This window comes from Leptonychotes weddellii, chromosome 16 (assembly GCF_054177405.1).
Source record: "Leptonychotes weddellii isolate Sample4059 chromosome 16, ASM5417740v2, whole genome shotgun sequence".
Taxonomy (NCBI): Eukaryota; Metazoa; Chordata; class Mammalia; order Carnivora; family Phocidae; genus Leptonychotes; species Leptonychotes weddellii.
The window spans coordinates 4,117,638-4,126,138 of record NC_138384.1 but is presented as its reverse complement, the minus strand read 5'-3'; positions in this window follow the sequence as shown (position 1 = coordinate 4,126,138).

Here is an 8,501-nt window from a genome sequence, read left to right as displayed (position 1 = left end):
CTTCATCCCTCTGTGTCAAGTTCCCCTCTCCTTTCTTCTATAAGGACAACTTTCACTGGATTTGGGGCCCACTCTAAATCCAGGATGATCTCATCTTAACATCCTTAATTTAAGTATATCTGCCCTATTTCCAAATAAGGCCACATACACAGGTTCCAGGGTTCTGGGGATTAGGAGGTGGATACCTCTTTTTGAGGGGTGTGGGGGGGGCACAATTTAACCAACCATAGGGAGTAAGTTAGCTAACTTAGATTTGGGAAGTAGAGGAAAGGCATCTCAGGCAAAGGCACAGACCAGAGAAGTTCAAGGTTCAAAAAAGGGGGCCTCTGGGAGTGGGAGGACAGGGAGCAAGCAGGTCGTTAAAACAGGTGCCAGCCAGTTCACGGCTGGAGTTTGAACTTGACCATGAAAACAATGGGGAGCCACAGAAGGGTTTGCCTGGGTTATTATCTATCTCACTGGACTCTCCCCACATCTCCGGGAGGCCAGTATGCTATCTTCATTTACAGCTGGAAACACTGAGGCTCAAAGAGGCGAAGTCATTCGCCCAAGAACAGACCATTAGGAAAATGTCAGAGAGAGGATTTGAAATCGAGCATCATGTAACCCCTTAAGCCGGAAGATGAATGCAGCAGAGCTTTGCGTGTCCACATAAGGCTGTTCAGGAAAGAGGAAGGGAACAGAGGTGAGATCTTGCAGGGACCAGACACCAGGCCCACCGCCCTATCCGAGAACGGTCTTCTGACGCTGGGCCTGGGTGACGCCATGTCGGTATGCTGAGATCCCGCCCTGGCCACAGCTGATTGGCCCAGGTATGGACCACCTGACTCAAGGTAAGCCAATCAGATTCCCCTATCCCCCGGCGCCCCCTGAGTTTTTTTGACCCCGGAAGGTGCCCAGGAGCCTGGCTCAGGAGTGAGAGACTTGCACGTCCGGGTTCTGCCTCTCTGCCGGGCTGTGTGTCCTCACGAAACTTCTTGAACCTCCCTCCACTTCAGTGTCCTTCTCTGGAAGTCAGAGAAATGAAAATAGCACTTTCTTCCATGGCTACTGTGGGATACCGTGAAATCGGGTGGTGAAGCTTTTTGCCCAAGGCCTGGCACGCGGGAAACCCTGGGCAAATGGCAGCCGGCTCTGCTGGTTGTGTGAACAGAGGGAGGGGACTCGGGGCTGTGCAGAGGCCACCTGCTGCCTTGTGTATGAGGAGGAAGAGGAAGACGGAGAAAGAGCCAGAGAGAGAGACACCGTAGGGGTTCTTGACGGCGTCCCAGAACTTGAATTCAACTGATAAGAGCCTTGGCTGCCCTCCCTGTCCTGAGGTCCCAGGAAAGACTCCGTGGTTCCTGCCGCCCTGACTCTGGCCTAGGTTGGCATAAATGGGTTCCTGTTATTTGCAGTCAAAACCAAACCCAGACAAAGCAATACAAAACACCAACCAAAACAACAAACACCTTGATTGGGACATTTTGGCAAAATGAAGCCCCCTTGGAATCCACTGGAACAGCCTTTGAACTGGATGCCAGGAAATTCCTGCCGCAGGCTTGGTTACCACATAAAGAAACCGGTCCAAGCGTATTGTGGGGCAGTCGCTGAGGCTCCTGAGAGGCCTCACCTCCCAAGGAACACGCATGTGATCTGCCACCCCACATGCCACACCCACACGTCCTGCTCCAGATGGGCAGGCTCCTGGCAAGTTCCATGTTCAACTCAGGAACTTGTTGAACAGGTGCTTTGAGGTGGGAGAGTCCTCTGTCCATTAGGCTCTACCCATCCAGGCCCAGGCCGGAGAACGTGTGAGAGGGGAGTAGGTTGGGCAGTCGTAATTTCCCGAGTTACATGCCCAGATGAGTGCCTAACATCCATCACCTCTTCAACCATCGGGTTGGAAGGAGGCCATCATCTGCACTGATAGCGGAAAGGACTGAAGCTCGGATATGGCTGGCTTCTTGCTCAAGGTTATCCAGTCACTACATGTGGGAGCCAGAGATTTTTGTTTTGTTTTGTTTTGTTTTACATGAAATCAGCAAGATTGATCATTAACACCTTCACATATAAACAAGGTGTAGAAAAGTGGTATAAAGAACCTCTTGGGACTTACCAGCCGACTACTGTCTATACCCTCAACTTTTTTTACTTGCATTTTGTCAGTTTATTACTTATGCAGGTTCTAACTCCTGCCCCCAAAGGATGTTGAGGGGCTGGTCCTAAGTGGTATTGTTTCCTGGTTAGAATTGGTGACTCTGGAGCCCAGATGGTTAGTGGGTGGGATCTGGCTCCTCCCCTCACTTCCTAGGGGACCCTGAGCCCAAGCCTCCTCATCCATACAATGTGCAGCTGACAGGACGGGCCTCTTGGGCTGGCTGTGAGAAGGGCAAAGGGTAAAGTATAGAAAGCACCTAGAATTTTTCCCGGTGCACAGCAAGTGTTAGGGAAGGACCAGTTGTTCTTACCAAACACGGGCGGCAAGGCCAAGGTAGGATGAGGAGGAGCCTGATTCTCAGGCGCAGGGCTGGGGGTGGGCCTCTGGGGAGGTGTGAAGGAGATTGGGGGGCTGCTGGGAAAAGTGGGGAACTCCCCTGAGGCAGGGAGGCTGCAAGGCAGTGACGCGGCAAGAGATGGAGGGGAAGGAGCTCACGGTTGCCCGGGGTGATGGGCTTCCCAAAGTCCCAGAAAGAGGACGGGAGGGGCCCGCCCCACTGTATGAGCTGTGATGCCTCTGGGAGCCCCAGGAAGGTTCTCCAGTCCTCCAGGGCTCAGCGGGGAAACAGGGACAAACAATCAAGGAGCGGGGAGGGGGGGCGGGGGGGGGCGCCTCTGGACTCCAAGAAGATTCGGCGCCAGGGGGCTGGGGCTGGGTTCAGAGCAAACACCGAGGACAATCGCCCCGGGTGTGGTTGTCCCCGGCGCTTGGAAACAGGAGTTACCTAGTGTTAATTTTAAGAGGACAGACTCCCAGACCCTTCGTTTAAATGAGAAATGGAACAGAGTCATAGAAATCTTGTTACCTTGTCCATGCATTTGAGAGAGGAGTCACAGGACTTAACCTATGAGAAGGGGCAGATGCCAATCCAGTGGCAAAATCAGCATGAGCTTTGAAGTAAGACAAGCGACCCACGTGTGGGCATTGTGAGAGTTCACAATGGCATTGAGAGCTCACTGGGGATTTCATTATTTCCCCTTGGCCTGTTTTGCTGATCCTCTACTTCCCTCCCCTCTGGAGCCTGCTAGTTTGTTCTTTATACTGATGAGTCTATTTCTCTTTTTGTGGTTTGCTTGCTTGTTTTGGTTTTGGGGTGTTTTTCTTTATTCTACATATGAGTGAAATCATATGGGATTTGTTCTTCTCTGACTGATTCACTTAACACAACATCCTCCAGGTCCATCCGCGTCATTGCCAATGTCAGGATGTCCTTCTTAGAGCTGAGTAAGATCCCTTTGTCTGTATACACCACACCTTATGTATCCATCCATCTACCGATGCTCACAAGTTGCTTCCATATCCTGACTATGGCAAATAATGCTCTAACAAACAGGGGTGTGTATATCTTTTCAAATTCCTGCTTCTCTTTTCTTTGGGTAAATACCTAGAAATGGAATTACTAGATCATATCGTACTTCTATTTTTAGTTTTTTTGGGGAACCTCCATACAGTTTTCCACAGCTGCTGCGCCAGTTTGCATTCCCACCAATGGGTTTCCTTTTCTCCACATCCTCGCCAACACTTATTTCTTGTCTTTTTGATACCAGCCATTCTGACAGGTGTGAGGTGGTATCTCGTCGTGGTTTTGATTTTCATTTCCCCAATGATGAGTGATGTTGAGCATCTTCTCATGTGTGTATTGGCCATCTGGATGTCTTCTTTGGAGAAATGTCTATTCAGGTCCTCTGCCCATTTTTTAAAAATCAGATTATTTGGTTTTTGGTAGTGTTATAAGAGTTCTTTATATATTTGGATGTTAACCCCTTATGCAATATGCAAATATTGTCTGCCATTCAGTGGGTGACTTTTTGTTTGGTTGATGGTTTCCTTCACTGTGTAAAAACTGTTTAGTTTGATGTAGTCCCACTTCCTTTTTTTTTTTGCTCAAGAATTTCATTAAAAAAGTACATTTAGGGACGCCTGGGTGGCTCAGTGGGTTAAGCGTCTGCCTTTGGCTGAGGTCATCGAGTCCCGCGTCGGGCTCCCTGCTCAGTGGGGAGCCTGCTTCTCCCTCTCCCTCTACCCCTCCCCACTGCTCATGCTCTCTCGCTCTCTCTCAAATAAATAAAATCTTAAAAAAAATACATTTATATTTGCTATAAAAAAATCTAGGAATCTATCCATTAAAGTCTATCTTTAAATTCATGAGTTCACAAAAATATTTTTAAAAATCTAGTGGATCTTCTTCAGAAGATGATGAGGAACCAACGTGTTACTTTGAAAACCAGTAAAGGAAATGGATCAAGCAGCGGCTCTACCCATCCTGTTCCAGTGGGTAACCTGGTTGGAAATGAGGGAAAACATCTCTTTGGGAAAGTATTCCAAGTGCTACTTTGAAGGAAATGTCAGGATTAGAATATCACGGTTTTGCCCAATGAATTAGTGAATCTAGACATTGAGAGCCAGTGAGTCCCAACATCACAAAAAGAGACAACCAGACATTAGGAGCCAGGGGGATGGCGCCTGAGCCCGATCCAGCCTCCGGATCACAATCACAGCACCAGTTTGCAGGAAGGTCGGAGGACAGAGGAACGCGCAGAGCTGCACTTGGAGTTTGTGATCCGCCAAATGCAGATGGTGCGGGATTGATTCTTTTTTTTTTTTTTAAAGATTTTATTTATTTATTTGACAGAGAGAGACACAGTGAGAGAGGGAACACAAGCAGGGGGAGTGGGAGAGGGAGAAGCAGGCTTCCCGCCGAGCAGGGAGCCCGATGCGGGGCTCGATCCCAGGACCCTGGGATCATGACCTGAGCCGAAGGCAGACGCTTAACAACTGAGCCACCCAGGCGCCCCAGTGGGGGATTGATTCTACAGGCCACATGGCCTGGGTTCCTCAACAGGTAACTTGTAAGGGGGGAGGGGTAGATGGAGTGGCAGGCTGCAAAATGGCCCCTAAAGATGTCCATATGACACATGACCTCACGTGGCAAAAGGGACTCTGCAGATGTGCTTAAGTTAAGGATCTTGAGAGAGGGAGATCATCCAGATGGGCCAAGGGCAATCAAAAAGTCCTCGTAAAATGGAAGCAGGAGGGTCAAAAGGAAGGCGAAGCAGCATGAACAAGACGCCACCAGGCATTTCTGGTTTTGAGGATGGAAGGAGGCCTCATAAGCAGAGGAATGCAGTGGCTTCTAGAAGCTGGAAGAGATAGGAGCATGTATTGTCCCCTGAGCCTCTGGAAGGAGTGGAGCCCTGCCAACACTGGGATTTCAGTCCAGTGGGACTGTTTCAGACATCTGGCCTCCAGAACTGTGAAGAATCAGTTTGTGTCATTTTAGGCCACTAAGCTTGTGATGGTCTTTTACCGTGGCAACAAGCAATGAATGCAGATAGGAAACCTGTCGGTTAAAGAAATTCAAAGGACACACCAAGTTAGCAACAAGCACAAGACCAAACTAGAGTGGCGGGTAAAGAAGCCATGAACATGTGAACGTGAAAGTCAGGAGAATGGGCACATCTGTGGGGCGGGAGGCGGTTGCTATCGGCAGAGGGCACGTGGCGGAGCTCCTGGGGAGTGTGACCATGTCCCACTCTCTGTCCCAGCTGGCTGGTGGCTTCAAGGGGTTCACCTGATAATCATTCATTAAGTTGCACCTTGGTTTTGTGTGTGGTTTTTTTTTTTTTTTAGGATTTTATTTATTTATTTGAGAGAGGGAGAGAGAACATGAGAGGGGAGAGGGTCAGAGGGAGAAGCAGGCTCCCCACTGAGCCAGGAGCCCGATGTAGGACTTGATTCCAGGACTCCGGGATTATGACCTGAGCCGAAGGCAGTCACTTAACCAACTGAGCCACCCAGGCGCCCTTGTGTGTTTTTTTAAGACTGTTCTGTTTTGCACTTAACAAGGTAACCGTAATAACATTTGCGAGGATGGTTTTATAGGGTAGAATCGGACTTCATCTGCAGCCACCAAAGATGGGCATTTTCTCCCGATTTTGCTGAGATTTCTTTTGCCAACAGTGCAGGAAATGGCACCGAGAGAAAAGAAAAACAGCTCTGCCGAGCTCATGACTCACATTGTACCCAGAAGCGGGGCAGAGCGGACTTGCCAGCGAACGGAACACATGTCCCTGTAAGCCTCAGTGCCCCCGCCCCAAATGCCACTCTCAGTGGTGGGGACAACTGTCCTGTGCTGTCGCTGCAGGTTTCCTGGCAAGACGGTGCTCCAGGTGCCCAGCATGGTGACGGGCTCCACGAGGCCCCGTTCTTGGTTCCTTCCCTCCCTCCCCTGCTTCATTTCCCTGCTCCCTCGGCTGGGGTTTCCTGGGGTCACCTCCCAGATAAACCACTTGCTCTCAAACAAAGGTTTGCATCTGGGGAAACCCAAGGCAAGACACTAAGAGAAGGTTTAACCGGGTGGGAGGAGTCACCCGGATGTAGACAATGTCTGTGGCTGTTTACCTGGCTGCTTCTGGCCCGGGCTGGCACCGCCCCATTCCCAGCTCTGCACACAACCTCTGCTGGGTAGAGATATTTGGTGCACAGACAGGTGGGGGTCTGAAAAGGGCGCCTGCCCCCCGCCCCCAGGAGCATCTACAAATCTGTAATAGGGTGGCTGGCGCCCCCTAGCCTCTCCCCAGCCTGCCCAAGCTGACCGGGCAGCCCTGCTGGGGGCTGTCCCGGGCACACTCAGGACCCGGTAATTCTCCCGTAACCCGGTCATTCTTCATGACCACCTGCAAGGTGTGTATAATTTTCTTCCTTTTAGAGATGAGAGAGGCCAAGGCTCAGAGGGTGAGATATGAGGCCCAAGGTCCCAAAGAAGTAGAGAAGCCCTCAGACTGGGGCCTGGGTGCTCGCGTCACACGACTGGCTTCCCACGGGACGGTGTGACACATGGCCCTGCCTGTGAACGGTGGAGGGACACCTCTGCGGGCGTTTCCTCCAGGGCTGTGCCAAGAGCATGGTTGCTGTGATTACTTGTCAGCCTGGAGCCCCGGATATTGTGCAACTGCCCCTCTCCTGGACTGTGTATCTCCTCCCCTTCTCCCCAGCCAGACTCCTCTGCACCACCTCCTCCCTGAGCTCCTGGCTAGACTGTCATGTGCCCCTTTGGGCCCCCGCAGGGTCCTGCACGCAGTGACATTGGGTGCGCGCCATGTGGTTTGCTCCTTCTCCCCCAGACCCAGAGCTGTCAGAGGACAAGGACTCTGTGTAACCCATCTCCCTGGTGCAGGCATGGTCCTCAATGTCAGATTGTTGAATGGGTGAATGATCAAGTGAATGAACGAGTGTCTGCGTGGAGGCTTATAGCATGGCCGTTCCGTGGGCAGGTTCTCGAATCCAACTCCTGGGACATAAATTCTGTCTTTCCCACTTCTCCTAGCTGTGTGGCTGTGGTCAGATGACTCAACCACTCTGGGCCCTCCAACTGACAAAGATCCGCAGATACTGAATGTTAGAAGGGGAAGCCCCCAACACTGAGGGAGGGGAGCCCCAGAATGGGGAAAACGGATCCCAAGGGATCTGGGTGGGGGACCACGTCGCCAGCCACGGTTTCCTCTTCCGTGGCAGGGGTTGCGGGGGAAGGTGTGCGTGATGAGGATTACATGAGGGCAGAAATCTAAGTGAGCGTGGACCCCGGACCCGGTCAGCTGAGCTGTTGGCTCGTGTTGCTGTCACCCCACTGCGGGCGGCCTCTCTCCTCTCCGCAGGTTCTAAGTACTTGTCGAATGAATGAACAAGCTTTCCTCCTGGTGAACCAGGCTCCCAGTGCCCCTTCTCGGCCGGGCTGGTTCCTGGAAGCCTCTGGGGCTGGACCGGCGGGTACAAACGGCAGTGGGGCCAAGTGCCAGGAGAAAGCTGGCTGTTGTGGGTGTCCCTGCAGCATCTGTCCCACTCCCTGGAGGCACCCCCGTTGTCCAGAAGAACACGGCCGTTGTCTCTGGGCCTAGCCTCCCTTCCGCGTCTGAGGCCCTCTGTTGCCTGTGCCTACTGCTTTCTCGTTTATCAGTTCAGCCACATTGCGAGCACCTTTGTTCAGGGTTAGGAACAAAGCAGGAAGGATCCACGGTCCCTGCTTGCTCTCATGGAGCTGACCGTCCACTGCGGGGCCAGCGGGGGCGGGGGGGTGCCCCGCAGGTAAAGGAACAAAGCAGTGAAGTCAGTGAACAACAACAGTGGGAGAGAACAAATCAGGACAGGGATCACGGGGTGACAAAGATAGGGCACCATTTCTTTTAGTTTTTGAACTTTTTCTTTTGAAATTATTTCAGATTCACAGGACACTGTGGAGATTGTACAGAGAGGCCCCGTGTCCCCCTAACTCGGGATCCCCCAGCAGTTGCTTCTCACATGGTTC